Source organism: Saimiri boliviensis, chromosome 11 (genome assembly GCF_048565385.1).
Source record: "Saimiri boliviensis isolate mSaiBol1 chromosome 11, mSaiBol1.pri, whole genome shotgun sequence".
NCBI classification, from domain to species: Eukaryota; Metazoa; Chordata; class Mammalia; order Primates; family Cebidae; genus Saimiri; species Saimiri boliviensis.
In genome coordinates this window covers 23,062,935-23,079,607 of record NC_133459.1, presented here as the reverse complement: position 1 = coordinate 23,079,607, position 16,673 = coordinate 23,062,935, and the positions used below count along the sequence as shown (strand labels likewise).

General features: G+C 38.8%; 1 protein-coding gene and 1 non-coding gene across 2 annotated transcripts in view; one reads left to right on the top strand and one right to left on the bottom strand.

The window, feature by feature from the left end:
* Nucleotides 1–16,673, bottom strand: part of CLIC4 (chloride intracellular channel 4) — a 99,683-nt gene that overhangs the window by 56,787 nt on the left and 26,223 nt on the right. The gene's annotated exons all lie outside the window — the stretch shown is intronic.
* Nucleotides 4,423–4,525, top strand: LOC120366160 (U6 spliceosomal RNA). Its single transcript, XR_005580908.1, has one exon. It is a non-coding gene; the product is annotated as a U6 spliceosomal RNA (small nuclear RNA).

Genomic DNA, 16,673 nt, shown 5'->3' with positions numbered 1-16,673 from the left:
CAATTCAGGATACAATGAAACTCAAAATAAACCCCACAACCTTACCACAATTTAAAAAGCACCTGTTTAATATTTTCTCAAAAGTGACATAAACATCTCCCAATAAATCACGGTTTTGTGAACTTCAGTTTTATGGGCTTGCCAGTAGCTTCTCCTTTGAGTTGGTAGTTCAGCTTATAACAGTACACCTGATGTTCTCTTGCTTTAGTCTAAGTCACTGTGAATTGAAAAGTCATTCAAATGTTGAATGGGAGAGATGATTCACCTTCCAGTAGTTTTCAAAGGTTATCTGTTGCTGTTGCTTTTGGTAAAAGACCAAATTATGATCAATTACCTAATACAATAGTTTCATTAAAAATAAAAACCGCCAGGCGCGGTGGCTCAAGCCTGTAATCCCAGCACTTTGGGAGGCCGAGGCGGGTGGATCACGAGGTCAAGAGATCGAGACCATCCTGGTCAACGTGGTGAAACCCCGTCTCTGCTAAAAATACAAAAAATTAGCTGGGCATGGTGGCGCATGCCTGTAGTCCCAGCTACTCAGGAGGCTGAGGCAGGAGAATTGCCTGAACCCAGGAGGCGGAGGTTGCGGTGAGCTGAGATCGTGCCATTGCACTCCAGCCTGGGTAACAAGAGCGACACTCTGTCTCAAAAAAATAATAATAATAAAATAAAAAAATAAAAATAAAAACCATAAAGTGTACAATAGTCTTTAAAAATTACTTCCCCGCTGATGTCCCTGAGGACCAGCAGCACTGCTCCACCCTGACTCCCATTCATTCTGTACAATAAGGCCACATATATCTGGACCTTTATGTGACTACAATCACATTATCCTCCAGCTGAAATGCTCACTGCCACATCTGTGCTTCAGGTCAAGCTCAAGTCTCACCTCCAATAATTCAATTACCTGTCCTTTCAATTTCTATCCCAGCTTCTCAAACTCTGATGTCAACAGGACTTATTAGGAGATCTTGTAAAAATGCAGATTCTGATTCAGTAAATCTGGGGTGACAACCAAGATTCTGCATCTCTCACAAACTCCCAGGGAATAGCAAGCCTATACCATTTATTTAACAATTAATCGTGATTTGCCTAAAGGGAAACAAAGTACTCAGAGAGGACAAGGAGTACCTACTTTAGATAAGATGACCATGGAATACCTCTTAGACATAAAGAATGAGAAGGAAACAGCCATGCAAAGAGCCTGTGTGACAAGACTGCTATGATTACATGAGAAAGTGGTGTCGGTAAGGCCAGATCATGAAAGACTTTCTAGACCAAATTAAAGTATTAGAATTTTATGCAAAAAGGGAACAATGTATTCATTCTTTTAACAAATGTTTACCAAGTACCTACTGTGTAGGAAAAAAACCATTTAATACAAAGTTTAATAGCAAGGACTGAACACAGAGTACCTGATTTGATATACTTGTACTTAAGCATGAATATGACATTGGGTAAGTTACTTAAACCTCTCTGGGCCTCAGTTGTCTTATATGTAAAATGGTTGGAAGAATATCTACTTCACAGAGTTATTATGAATATAAATGAATTAATAGATGAAAAGCTCTTAAAATATTGCCTAGCATGTGAGGTCAGAGTTTGAGACCAGCCTGGCTAACATGGAGAAACCCCACCTCTAATTAAAAATACAAAATTGGCTGGTCATGGTGACACATGCCTGTAATCCCAGCTACTTGGGAGGCTGGGGCAGGAGAAAGGCTTGAACTCAGGAAGCAGAGGTTGCGGTGAGCTGTGCGTGCCATTGCACACCAGCCTGGGCAACAAGAGAGAAACTCCATCTCAAAAAAATATAAAATAAAATAAAATAATATATATATATTAGTCCAGCATGTGGTTAAGTGCTCAGTAAAACAGTATGTGCCAAAGAACATATTCCTGACTTCATGGAGCTTCCACTGGTGGGAGGGGAAAGGGGGTAAGGAATGCCAGAAGAGGGTAACAGGATACCACTGAAGGCTTTTGATGGGTGGAGGTATATGAGGGCAAAATCTGATTTCCATTTAAGACAATAAATAACACTCTGCCATGTGGAAAACAGGCTGGAGGCATCAACCTGATAAAGAATTGAAGCTGGGGGGTCTCTTAAGGTAGTTGTGGTGAAATGTGCTTTGGATTAGGTAAAAGCAGTGGATATGAAAAGAAAGTGTGTGTTAAATTGAATTGGGGTAGCATAATCCTAAAGATTTGTGGATAGTTCGTATGTGGAAAGTGAGAGAAAAGAAATTAAGTAACTCCTACATCTCTGCTTTGAGCAACTAGGTCAAGGAAACCTCAAGATGGGAGTATAGGTAGGCCTATACTTTGCTGGGGGATGGAAAGGGAAATAAACCCCTTTAGGAGACACCACAGATCTATAACCCTGGCATTTACATCTTGAAAATACTGCTCAGGTATGGAGGGCTATAAACCAAAATTACATTGTTTACCTCAGAACAGATCTGGTGAGAGATAGGGAAAGGAAATTATTTTTATTTTATTTTTTTGAGACAAAAATCTTGCTCAGCTGCCCAGGCTGGAGTGCAGCGGCACAATCATGGTTCACTGTAGCCTTGACTTCCTGGGCTCAAGTGATCCTCCCAACTTAGCCTCCCAAGTAGCTGCGACTACAGGCATGCACCACCATGCATGGCTAATTTTTTTTTTTTTTTTTTTTTTTTTTGTAGAAATAGAGTTTCACGATGTTGCCCAGGCTGGTCTCAATCCCCTGGGCTCAAGCAATCCACCGACTTTGGCCTCCTAAAGTGCTGGGAGTACAAGTGTGGGCTACCATGCCCAGCCTGAGGTATTAATTTTATATACTTGTGTCCCATTTATCGTTTTATAGCTAATATGTTTTTTTCTATTCTTCGTAGATTTAAGAAAATTATTTTTTAATGTTTATACATAATAATCTCATTGCTGTCTCTAATTAGTACCAAAATGTCAAACTGCTTAAATATAATAGAACTTCTTTTGAATAAATGCAAAGTAGTCATTCAAAAACTACTAGCTGAAATAACAAAGGGAATTAATGTCACTTCAGTTTCTTTTGAGTACTTTCGTTACTTACTTGAAGTATATGCTTAAGATGGAAACAAAGGCTTTAATCTGTAGGAAAATCAAATCTGAACCATCTCAGCCAGAACCACTTTTTAAAACAAAGTTTCAGATGTACAATGACCAGACTTTCCATCTAGGCATGACAGATGCATGATGAAAAGGAGTTCTGCTTGTTCACATTCACTCATCAAAAGCCTAACAGGAGGATCAAAGTCTATTATCTCTTCAGAATAACTAATAAACCAAATAATTAAAAATATTGACTGTCTGGAGGCAACATCTCTTCTTTTTACAGAGGGTCCATCATTTTTTCTTACAAACTCTTCATCAAAGACATATTCTTTAGTGGGGGAAAAAACTTGAATGACAAGAAATAAAATAAAGAAAGAAAAGAAATAAATGAAAGAAAAAAAAAGAAAAAGAAAGAGAAAGAGAAAGAAAAAGAAGAGAAAAGAAAAAGAGATGGCTGGGCGCGGTGGCTCAAGCCTGTAATCCCAGCACTTTGGGAGGCCGAGGCAGGTGGATCACGAGGTCGAGATATCGAGACCATCCTGGTCAACATGGTGAAACCCCGTCTCTACTAAAAATACAAAAAAATTAGCTGGGCATGGTGGCACGTGCCTGTAATCCCAGCTATTCAGGAGGCTGAGGCAGGAAAATTGCCTGAACCCAGGAGGCGGAGGTTGCGGTGAGCCGAGATCGCACCATTGCACTCCAGCCTGGGTAACAAGAGTGAAACTCCGTCTCAAAAAAAAAAAAAAAGAAAGAGAAAGAAAAAGAAAAAGAGGGTGAGCGAAAAGAAATGAATGACCAAAGTCATAGTCCTTTTTTTCTGACTGGATCTATCTTGATTGTACTCCCTGTAAGTATCAACTAGAATAAATCAAAATGTCACCAAAATGGTCTGGAAACAAGTTGAAAGCTACTATTTATTGAGTAGTGTATTTGTAGTTGACATGCACTATATGAAACTATTTTTATGTATTTCACAATAACCATATGAAATTAGGGACTGTTTTCCTCACGTTTCACATGAGTTTCTGATGAGGAAACTCATATTAAGAGGAGCTCAGTAATTTGTCATAGGTCATACAAAACTGAGGAGTGTCAAAACTGAGGTTTCAACTTCAAGGTCCATACTATCTACTAACCACTGTGATAGTTTTTTATACCAAAGCAAAGGAGGAGATGCTAGAATCTCACCTGCTTGATCTCAAGATTTTTACAGTACAACCACCATCTCACTCATAGACACTACCATCAAGTAAGATAAATTACCTAAACTACAACTAACGTAATGTGGGCCACAGTGTTGTATTAAATTTTCTAGCAGTCACATTAAAAATGTAAAAAGAGTACTTGCTTTGACAGCATATATACTAAAATTGGAACAATTCAAAACAGATTAGCATGGCCCCTATATAAGAATGACACACAAATTTGTGAAGCAGACCACATTTTTTAAAAAGTAAAAGAAACAAGTATAATTATTGTTATTTAACCGAATGTATAGAAAATGGTTTCAACACATCACATAAAAAGTTATTACATTATTTTCTTTGTACTACATCTTTAAAATCTGGTATATATTTCATAATTACAGTGCGTCTCAACTCAAACTAGACATACTTCAAACACTCAACAGCCACGTATAGGTAGTGACTATTGTATTGATAGCAGACATCTGGAGAAAAGGCCTCTGGGCACCAACGTCACCAAGACCATGTACTAAAGATGATGTACCTGACTCATCAACTCAACATTCAAGCTCTCAGGAAACTATTTATTCTTATTTCAAACAAATTTTAACAAGTTTATCTGGTGTACTGAGCCACAACAAATTATAATAGAAAATTAAAGGAAATGGGCTGCATCAATAGAGCTAAGTTGGCAAAGGAAGAAATACAAAATACACACACACGTGCACACATGCATCCACCCACATATGCACACACACAAAGGAGATTTAGGTTTGAAGAGCACGATAGCTGAGGCCATTTAGCAGAAAGGCAAAAATAGTCTTACATGCCTCAATGGCTCCTGAGGCCATTGCTGCATTACTAAGTTTATATTCAGAATGTTGACATTAATTGGCAGTTAAACCTAGGTGGTTTGTTTATTTGTTTGTTTTAAGATGAAGTTTTGCTCTTGTCATCCACGCTGAAGTGCAATGGTGCAATCTTGGCTCAGCTTACTACAACCTACACCTCCTGGGTTCAAGCAGATTCTCCTGCCTCAGCCTTGAGAGTAGCTGGGATTATAGGCACACACCACCACGCCCAGTTAATTTTTGTATCTTCAGTAGAGACAGGATTTCCTGACCTCAGATGATCCACCCGCCTCAACCTCCCAAAGTACTGAAATTACAGGTGTGAGCCACCAAGCATGGCCAAACCCAGCATTTTCAAAAGTCAAGGAAGCATTAATATATTTTAGAAATATTTTTATTTAAACTAAATTTGAGAACTCTGTATTATTTTTGCAATTTTTCCATAAATCTAAAACTATTCTAAAATTTAAAGATTTCTGTTTTTAAAAAAATAAATTTGAGGCTTCTACTAAGACCAGGCAGTTCCTTTTATAAGATCAACTCTGCCTATCATAACAGCTGTAACTTCCAGACAAAAACAACCACCTGAAGGCACTGGAGAGTGAGAAAAGCAGGCAAATACTGGAGGGGAGTTGCTACTTGGAGGAAGGGAATTGCACTGGACAACGATCCCCAGTTTTTATCTTTTAGCCTTGCACCATACAGGGCAGCTAAAACACCAATGGAAAATTCACAGTCCTGCTGACTTTAATAACCAAAAAACAGTCTAGTGCAACCATCACCACTGGAAAGAAAAAGAGAGCGAGCGTGCAAGTGAGTGAGCAAGTGAGAGAGCGAGCAGCAGAACAAGCAAGGGGGAGCTCTAAAATCTGCATAAATCTGTCTAAATCTCTAGCTGATCCCTGCAATACACATGCACAGAGCAGGCTCCAAGTAGGCCAGCTAAGAGAACTGAACTAAAATATAAGCTGCCACCTACTACGGGGGGCGGGAGGAGGGAACAGTTTTGCAGGTTGAATTCAGCTAGGTTAATCACCTGCTTTAGAAAAGAAAATCAATGCTCTTAAGAGGGACATAACAAAATCCAGAGTTTCTGTAAGTTATCATTTGTAATATTCAGAATACAATCCAAAATTACTCCCCATAAGAAGAAATGGAAAAACCTGACCCATTCTCAAGAGAAAAAAAAATAGTAATCAAGGAGACTACCCTAAGATGATCCAGATTCTACAGTTTGCAGGCAAAGATTTTTAAACAGTTATGGTAACTATGCTCAAATACCAAAAGAAAAACATGCTCATAATAAAGGAAGATAGAAATCTCAGTAGGGAAAGAAATCACACATAAAAATATAAATTCTAGAACTAAAAACTACAATATCTGAATTATTTTACAAATTGCTAGATTGGCTCAACGTAGAATAAAGAAAAGAAAGGGAGGAAGGGAAGGAAAAGAAAGAAAAGGGTCTGTGAACATGAAGACAGAACCAAGAAATTACTCAATCTGAAGAACAGAAAAAAAAAGCCTCAAAGACCTATGGGAAAATATTAAAACATTTATATCTTAGAGTTGCAGGAGACAATGAGGAAAAAAATTTTCAAGAAATAATGGCCAAAATTTTCCCAAATAAAGACAAATTTACAGATTCAAGTTTCATGAATATGAAGTAGATTCAATATAAAGAATGCCATACCTAAGTATATCATAATTGAAATAACAAAAAGAAAAAAAAAAGAAGAAAAAAATCTTAATGGTAGCTAGAAAAAAAACAACACACTGCATACAAAGAAATAATAATTTGAGTGACTACTGAATTCTCATTACTCCATAAAAATTATGACTTGGAGTAATGGAGGCCAAAAAACACAGAACATTTTTTTCAGATGGAATCTGGCTCTGTCACCCAGGCTGGGGTGCAGTGGCATGATCTCAGCTAACTGCAACCTCTGTCTCTTGGGTTCAAGCAATTCTCCCTCCTCAGCCTTTCTAGTAGCTGGGGTTAGAGGCCTGCATCACCACACCCAGCTAATTTTTGGATTTTTAGTACAGTCAGGGTTTCACCATGTTGGACAGGCTGGTCTTGAATTCCTTTTTTTTTTTTTTTTTTTGGATACAGGGTCTCACTCTGTTGCCCAAGCTGGAGCACAGCTCTCAATGTAGCCTTGATCCCCGGGGCTCAAGGCATCCTCCTATCTCTGCCTCCCAAGCAGCTGGGACCACAGGTACCTGCCACCATGTCCAGCTAATTTTTCTATTTTTTGTAGAGACAGGGTCTCACTTAGGTTGCCCAAGATGGTCTCAAACTCCTGGGCTCAGGTGATGCTCCCACCTCAGCCTCCCAAAGGGCTGAGATTACAGGCATAAGTCACCATGCCCAGCCAAGAACATTTTTAAGGTGCTGAAAGAAAAACAATAAAAACAATAAAAATCAACTCAAAATTCTATTTCCAACAAAACTATCTTTAAAGAATGGAAGAGAAGTCAAGGCATTTTCAAATAAAACTATTTAGAACGTGAAAGAAAGTTTGGCATTAAATGAGCTAATTTCAGAAATACAGAACACTAATTTGTGTTTAGTATATTAAGCCATGATTATTTTATTTTTTAAAAATGCTCCTTAGTTGTTCTCTCTTTGGTTACATCAAAAAAGTGCATCTCTGGCTAGGTACAATGGCTCACACCTGTAATCTCAAAAATTTGAGATGCCAAAGTGGGAGGATCACTTGAAGCTGGGAGTTTTCAGACCAGCCTGGACAATATAGTGAGACCCCCGACTCTACAAAAAAAAATGAAAAAATTAGCCACATGTAGTAGCACACACCTTTAGTCCTAGCTACTCAGAAGGCTTAGGCAGGAGGATCCCTTGAGCCAGGAGGTCAAGAATGTAGTGAGCTATGATCTCAACACTGCACTCTAGCCTGGATGACAATGTTAAGGCCCTGTCTAAAAAAAAAAAAAAGATGCATCTCAACCTTTTTCATTGTCTACCCCTAATTTTTAAAAATTATCTGCTGGCCGGGTGCAGTGGGTCACGCCTGAAAAAAAAAAGATGCATCTCAACCTTTTTCATTGTCTACCCCTAATTTTTAAAAATTATCTGCTGGCCGGGTGCAGTGGCTCACGCCTGTAATCCCAGCACTTTGGGAGTCCGAGGTGGGCAGATCACGAGGTCAAGATATCAAGACCATCCTGGCTAACACGGTGAAATCCCATTTCTACTAAAAATACAAAAAATTAGCTGGCCATGGTGGCTCATGCCTGTAATCCCAGCACTTTGGGAGGTCAAGGCAAGTGAATCACCTGAGGTCAGGAGTTCAAGACCAGCCTGATCAACATGGTGAAATGCAAAAATTAGCCAAGCATGGTGGCTCCCAGCTATTCCAGAGGCTGAGGCAGGAGAATCACCTGAACCTGAGGGGCAGAGGCTACAGTGAGCTGAGATCTCGCCACTGAACTCCAGCCTGGGTAACAAGAGTGAAACTCCATTTGGAAGGGGAAAAAAATATCTGCTAACCAAAGATAAATTCACTATCAGTGTCTTCCCTTGTTTATCAAATGAAGACAAGTATTTTGGGGGCCGGGGGAAATGCTTCTGCAAGTCAAAATGCAGTAGCCCACTCTCCCTAAGGGCAGTTTTAAAATAGGCATTATACTGTAGCAGAGACTAAATTCAGAAAGAATCCCAAGAGTACAGGAAAACAATGAAATGTTCAAGAAATTAATACTCTTCTTTCCCATCTGTGCTATGGCAGCCATCTAAATTTAGTGGGTGAGAGCTATTTCTGTTCACCAAGTTCTCAGACCAATTTTAATTAGACATTCCATCAAGAGGTCAGTAGTAGACTCAATAATCCAATTTTTCCCTTTGTAAAAAACCTAAATTCACCAGGCGTGGTGGCTCACACCTGTAATCCCAGCACTTTGGGAGGCCGAGGCAGGCCAATCACTTGAGGTCAGGAGCTCGAAACCAGAGTGGCCAACATGGTGAAACCTCATCTCTACCAAAAATAAAAAACGATGAGCCGGAGGTGGTGGCACACACCTGTAATCCTACCTACTTGGGAGGCTGAGGCAAGATAACTACTTGAACCCGGGAGGTGGAGGTTACAGTGAGCCAAGGTAGTACCACTGCACTCCAGCCTGGGCTACAACAGCAAGACTTTGTCTCAAAAAAAAAAAAAACCTAAATTCAGAAATTTTTTTTCTTTTTAAGAGATTACATTCCACGTAATGTATGGGGGGAAAAAAGAGAGAGAGATTACAGTTTAAGTAAACAAAAGTAAAATAAAGAAAGAATTCAGAGGGTAAATGAGGTATGTGAGAGACTTTTAAAACAGAATTACTTGATCCTCAGAGAAAATTGGCTATAAGGATATACAGCACAATACTGCTTAATTGCCAAATTTTGGACCTCTAAATAGGAACAATGGATTAATGAAGATGACAATAAACAATGAAACACTGCAATCATGAAGAAGCTATAGAATTTTTAATAATACTATAAAATATTAGCTCTCAAACATGAATAAATGAATACTCAGATGTTTTAATTTTGGATTACATATTTTTTCAATGTTCATTAAAATATATTACAAAATTTGCCAGGCACTGTGCCTCATGCCTGTAATCCCAGCACTTTGGGAGGCCAAGGCAGGTGGATCATGAGGTCAGGAGTTCAAGACCAGCCTGGCCAACATGGTAAAACCTGTCTCTACTAAAAATACAAAAATTAGCCAGGCCCAGTGGCGGGCACCTGTAATCCCCACTACTCAGGAGGCTGAGGCAGAAGAATCGCTTAAACCTGGGAGGCAGAGGTTGCAGTGAGCCGAGATGGCGTCGCTGCACTCTAGCTTGGGCAACAGAGCAAGAGTCCGTTTCAAAATATATATATATATATTTTGTCGTTGTTGTTGTTGTATTTTGTTGTTCTTGTATTTATAGGAACAAAATCAGTTTCTGTAAAAATTATACACTCAACACTGTATTTCAGCTGTGAAAGCTAATATTCAGAATTTTTGGCTGGCCTAAAACTTCAAATATCTGAATAGTATAACATAGCAGTATGAGTCTTACTAAAATATTTTACTTCCTATTTGAATGCACAGGTTCCTCAAATATGACGAAGGAAAATTCTATAAATTTGATTGGCTTTAAAAAAAAGAAGAAGAATGGTTCTGTGTCTGCTTTATTTTAGATACAACAAACGAAATCTTTCCTTAAACTTTCTTTTAGGAGTTCATTTGGGAAATAAAATCTATTCTTTCTGATCAAAGAATTCACTCCTGAATTTTTTTTTTCCCTATGGCTTAATTATGACGAAGAATTTGTATTGGCTCTATTTTTGTTATCTAACAGATTGCTTCTAATTATGAGAATTTAATTCTCTGGATCTGATTTTGGAATTTTCTGTCTCAACTTTCTGCCTAGACCTAAGCTTAAGCCAAGCCTAAGACTACCTTGGCATATAAAATAATACAAACTAGACTGAACGTCACCTCCAAAAAACACGCACACTTTACAGATGAGATAGCAGATCAGTTAGGATACACACAGGACTTGAACCTGGCCTTCAAGTTACATCATTTGAATATTCTAGTTCTCTAAACCAATCTGTTACTAAGTTTAGACCAATAGCTATCTAGTGGGCAGCTAGTTACAAAACCCAAATTACACGTCTCAATTTCAATAACTGAATACTACTTTCATCTCTGGTATTTTACTATGAGGTAATACAGAACACAGTAACAGAAAATACTTAATATATTCTCTCTTACATGCCTCTAGTCCCATACTATGCATTACCAATTTGCCCCAAAACACTAATAAATCTTACTGAATTAATGAATTACCTCTTAAAATATAAAAGTTTGTGGTAGGGGGTAGACATAAAGAGATAAAGAATATAGTCCCTTAGTCTTTGGAAGAAAATAATTTTTTTTAATTTAAAAAATAAAATCAAGAAAAAAGAAAATAGTCCCTTATCTCTGATCTTTGGAATTTACATTCTAGCCTAGAACAAAGATGTAATCAAAGGGGATTCAGAAGAGTGGCAGAATACCAAAATGCACTACTAACTGCCCCAAACAGCAGGAAAAAGTAGTTATGCTAAGGGAAGAAGGTCAGAGAAGGATTCAGAACAGATTTGAGCTTAGGCCTTAGAGAACATTTAGTTTCATGAACTGACCCCTAAAACCCCTGAAATATGTTAAGCTAAACTTTTTACAGAGTTAGTTGTATTCTAAAATATTTATAAGATATGCCATAGATGTGTGTATACAGTTCTTCTCTTCAGAAGTATAGCACATTCATAAGAGTCTGAGTGTTTAGGCATGCTTGCAAGGGCTCTAAGAAGGGGCACAAGAGTTGAAAATAATTATTGTAAGAATGCTTTGGGAGACTTTTCAAAGTCCTTGTTTGAGAAGGACATGTGCTGTGGCCAGAAATATTTATTCCATCATTCCGTTCTACTACGATGTCTCTAACCAGCCAAACAGAAGAAATCCTATTACCATTTAGCCACACTAAGATCTGCTTTAATGGTTAAAGATGGAATAAACAAAGAAAATACTAAGTAAAACAGATGTTTCTTACAACTTGCAAAGATGAGTACAGCCTCACAGTAAAAATCTGTGACAAAGACTCAAGGATAAAACCAATTCAAAAAACAAAAAAAAGAATTGGTGTGATAGGAAAATGACAAGGTCGAGAAATTAAAGAGCTAATTTATTTATAACCTCCCCTCAAAAGAAGGCATAAGTAACTATGCTTCATATACAAGGCAACTTTTTAAAAGTTTGTGTGCTTGTTTCACATAAAGATTCCTTATAATGTTTTTTTTTTCCTCTTTTTTTAGAGTCACAGGCAGGAAGACTACAGGACTATGAGTTGGTAAGTGAGCCAAAAGTAAGGAGGGAGAAAACAGATCCAAAAGCACTGGCTGATCTCATTAGCTTTGCTTAAGAAACTTTATAGATGTGACTTCACTCCTGGATTACATGTCTATATTTAGTTTATACCTAATATGGATAAAGTCCTGAACTAACAGCCGTTTCCTCTCTCCACAAAAAGAAACTTCCTTGCTTTTTTTTTTCCCCCCCTATCAACAATGCAAAAGTATAGACTCCTCTGAAGGGGGAGGATGGGAGAAGGGAGGGGATAGAAAGAACTCACAGAAAAACAATTAACAAATGAGTATATGGTTTTTGTTAAATTTGAACCATTTAGACATTTCTCAATTGGAAAACAATCCTGAAATTAAAATCTGTGAGGCCGAGCACAGTGGCTCATGCCCGTAATGGGAGGCCAAAGTGGGAGGATAACTTGAGCCCAGGAGTTCAAGACCATCTTAGGCAACATAGCAAGACTTCATCCCTATAAAAAATTAATTTAAAAAAAAAATTAGGCGCCGGGCACGGTGGCTCAAGCCTGTAATCCCAGCACTTTGGGAGGCCGAGGCGGGTGGATCACGAGGTCAAGAGATCGAGACCATCCTGGTCAACATGGTGAAACCCCGTCTCTACTAAAAATACAAAACATTAGCTGGGCATGGTGGCGCGTGCCTGTAATCCCAGCTACTCAGGAGGCTGAGGCAGGAGAATTGCCTGAACCCAGGAGGCGGAGGTTGCGGTGAGCCGAGATCGTGCCATTGCACTCCAGCCTGGGTAACAAGAGTGAAACTCCGTCTCAAAAAAAAAAAAAAAAAAAAAAAATTAGGCATGGTGGCACTACAAGTCCCAGCTATTTGGGGGCTAAAGGAGGAGGATCACTTGAGCCCAGAAGGTGGCAGTGAGCTGTGATGGCACCACTGCACTCCATCCTGGGCAACCGTAAAACTCTGACTCAAAAAAAAAACACAACTGACATTCAAGTCAGGTTCCTTAACAAGTTTATAAACAAACTCTCTAAAGTGCTTTATAAAATACTAATTAATCAGGCCCCCAAAATGCAAAGAGGTAAGGTAATGGAAATTTTAGTTTCCATTCAAATTTTAACAAGAGAACTAAAAGCAACCAAACTCATCCAATGAACCATCTGGGCTCACTAGTTGTTAGTATGTTTTAGAAACATCCTTAAATATTCTTAGAATTTTTTTTTCAATGTGACTAAAAACAGAACATAAGAAACGCTGTTAGGGGCCAGGTGCAGTGGTTCATGCCTGTAATCCCAACACTTTGGGAGGCCAAGGCAGGCAGATCACCTGAAGTTGGGAGTTCAAGATCAGCCTATCCAACAGGGAGAAACCCATCTGTACTAAAAATATAAAATTAGCTGGGTGTGGCAGAGCAGGCCTATAATCCCAGCTACTCAGGAGGCTAAGGCAGGAGAATCGCTCGAACCTAGGAGGCAAAGGTTGTGGTGAGCCAGTATCATGACATTGCCACTCCAGCCTGGGCAACAAGAACGAAACTCTGCCTCAAAAATTAAAAAAAAGAAAGGAAAGACAGACAGACAGACAGACAGAGACAGACTGTTAGGGAAATATTCAAGTTTTAAATATAGAAAAAGAACATAAAGTTACTGATTTAGGCTCTGAAATCCCAAAGAAGTCAGTACAAATTCCAGTACTGCTACTTACTGGCCCTGCAACTGTACCCAAATAATGATCTCTCTCATTCTCTTCTCAGTATTGATGGCACCTATTTCAAAGTTGTTATGAGGATTAAATTAACTAACACACCTAAAAGATTGGCATGTTGTACCTGGCCCATAGTTAGCAACCAATGATATCTCATGATCACTATTCTGGCTTTAATGGGAAAACAAAAACTTACTGATAATTTTTTATATATCAGTTTATTCTGTATAGTGATAAATTAAGTAGCTTCAGGAAACTTATAACATTATTATAAAATGAAGGATTTTAAAGTCACTTCATGATCCTTACATTATCTTTTTTTCTTTGTTTTCTTTTGTTTGAGACAGGGTCTCACTCTGTTATCCAGGCTGGAGTGCAGTGGTGCAATGACTGCAGCTCACTACAGCCTCAATCTCCCAGGCTCAGGCAATCCTCCTGCTTCAGCCTCACTTAGTAGCTGAGACCACAGGCATGTGCCACCATGGCCAGCTATTTTTGTTTTAATTACCATTTGTAGAGATGATATCTACCAATTACACATATGCTGAAGTTTTAAGGTTTAACATCATCCCAGGAGAGAGATCCAAGATGGCTGATCACTAGCAGCTCGGGATTGTAGCTCCCAGTGAAAGCGCAGAGAACGAGAGGATGCCACACTTTCAGATGAATTTTTGTTGCTCACGTACCAGGGGATTCCCGGCGGAGGAGCCCCATGGGTCGCCAGCACGACTCTTGTGGCCAGCAAGGCAGTTACGCTGCTGCCTTGGTGCGGCGGTTCTTGGTGCAGAGTTAGAAAAGCACCATCGATCTTAATGCTGCCGTTTTGGCTGGCACAGTGGCATTGCTCAAATTTTAGCACTGGGAATCAACAAGTCGAACATCCACTCAGAAACCCAATTATAAAGACGGTAATTATAAAGACCACAGATGGATAAATCTATAACGAAGGGAAGAAACCAGCCTAAAAACGTTGAGAATACCCAAAATCAGAACGCCTCTCCCTCTACAGGGGATCACAGTTCCTCATCAGCAACAGAACAAGGCCTGATGGAGAACGAATGTGTTCCATTAACAGAAGCAGGCTTTAAAAGGTGGATGATAGCCAGGCGCGGTGGCTCAAGCCTGTAATCCCAGCACTTTGGGAGGCCGAGGCGGGTGGATCACAAGGTCAAGAGATCGAGACCATCCTGGTCAACATGGTGAAACCCCATCTCTACTAAAAATACAAAAAAGTAGCTGGGCATGGTGGCATATGCCTGTAATCCAAGCTACTCAGGAGGCTGAGGCAGGAGAATTGCCTGAACCCAGGAGGCGGAGGTTGCGGTGAGCTGAGATCGCGCCATTGCACTCCAGCCTGGGTATCAAAAAAAAAAAAAAAAAAAAAAAAAGGTGGATGATAAGAAACTTCTGGGAATTAAAAGAACTTGTTCTAACCCAATGCAAAGAAACTAAGAACTTTGAAAAAAGGTTTGACGAAATGTTAACAAGAATACACAATTTAGAGAGGAATATAAGTGAATTAATGGAGCTGAAAAACACAACACAAGAACTTCTTGAAGTATGCACAAGTTTTAACAGCCGAATTGATCAAGCAGAAGAAAAGATATCAGAGGTCGAAGACCAACTTAATGAAATAAAACAAGAAGACAAGGTTAGAGAAAAAAGGATAAAAAGGAATGAGCAAAGTCTCCAAGAAATATGGGACTATGTGAAAAGACCTAATCTACGTTTGATAGGTGTACCTGAATGTGACAAAGGGAATCAATCCAAGTTGGAAAATACGCTTCAGGATATTATTCAGAAAAATGTTCCCAACCTAGCAGGACCAGACAATATTCAACTCCAGGTAATACAGAGAACACCACAAAGATATTCCTCAAGAAGACCAACCTCAAGGCACATAATCACCAGATTCACCAGGATTGAAATGAAAGAAAATACTGAGGGCAGCCAGAGAGAAAGGTCAGGCTACCCATAAAGGGAAGCCTATCAGACTCACAGCAGATCTCCCAGCTGAAACCCTACAAGCCAGAAGAGAGTGGGGGCCAGTATTCAACATCCTTAAAGAAAAGAACTTTCAATCCAGAATTTTACATCCAGCCAAACTAAGCTTCATAAGCGAAGGAAAAATAAAATCTTTTGTGAACAAGCAAGCACTCAGAGATTTCATCACCACCAGGCCTCCTTTACAAGAGCTTCTGAAAGAATCACTACACGTGGAAAGGAACAACCAGTATCAGCCTTTCTAAAAAATACCAATAATAAAGAGCATCAACATAATCAAGAATTTACATCGACTAATGGGCAAAACAGCCAGCTAACATTAAATGGCAATATTAAAATCACATATATTATTATTAATTCTAAATTTAAATCGACTAAATCCCCCAATCCAAAGACACAGACAGGCAAAAAAAGCCAAGACCCATCGGTATATGCTGCATCCAGACCCATCTCACATGAAAGGATACACAAAGACTCAAAACAAAGGGATGGAGAAAGATTTACCAATTAAATGGAGAGCAAAAATAAATAAATAAATAGAAAGCAGGAGTTGCAATTTTTGCCGATAAAATAGACTTTAAAGCAACAAAGATCAAAAGAAGCAAAGAAGGATATTACATAATGATAAAAGGATCAATGTAACAAGAAGAGCTAAAGATCCTAAATATATACGCACCCAATACAGGAATATCCAGATATATAAGACTTATAAAGAGACTTAGACTCCCACACAATAATAGTGGGAGACTTCAACATCAATATTAGACAGATCAATGAGACAGAAAGTTAACAACGATATCCAGGACTTGAACTCAGATCCGGAACAAGTAGATTTAATTAACATTTATAGAACTCTCCACTTTAAATACACAAAACACACACTCTTATCAGTACCACATCACACCTATTTACAGGTTTAAATGAAATATTGGTTGGCTGCTTGTTATTTTCTTCCATCATTTTTTTTTCCCATGTCTCTAT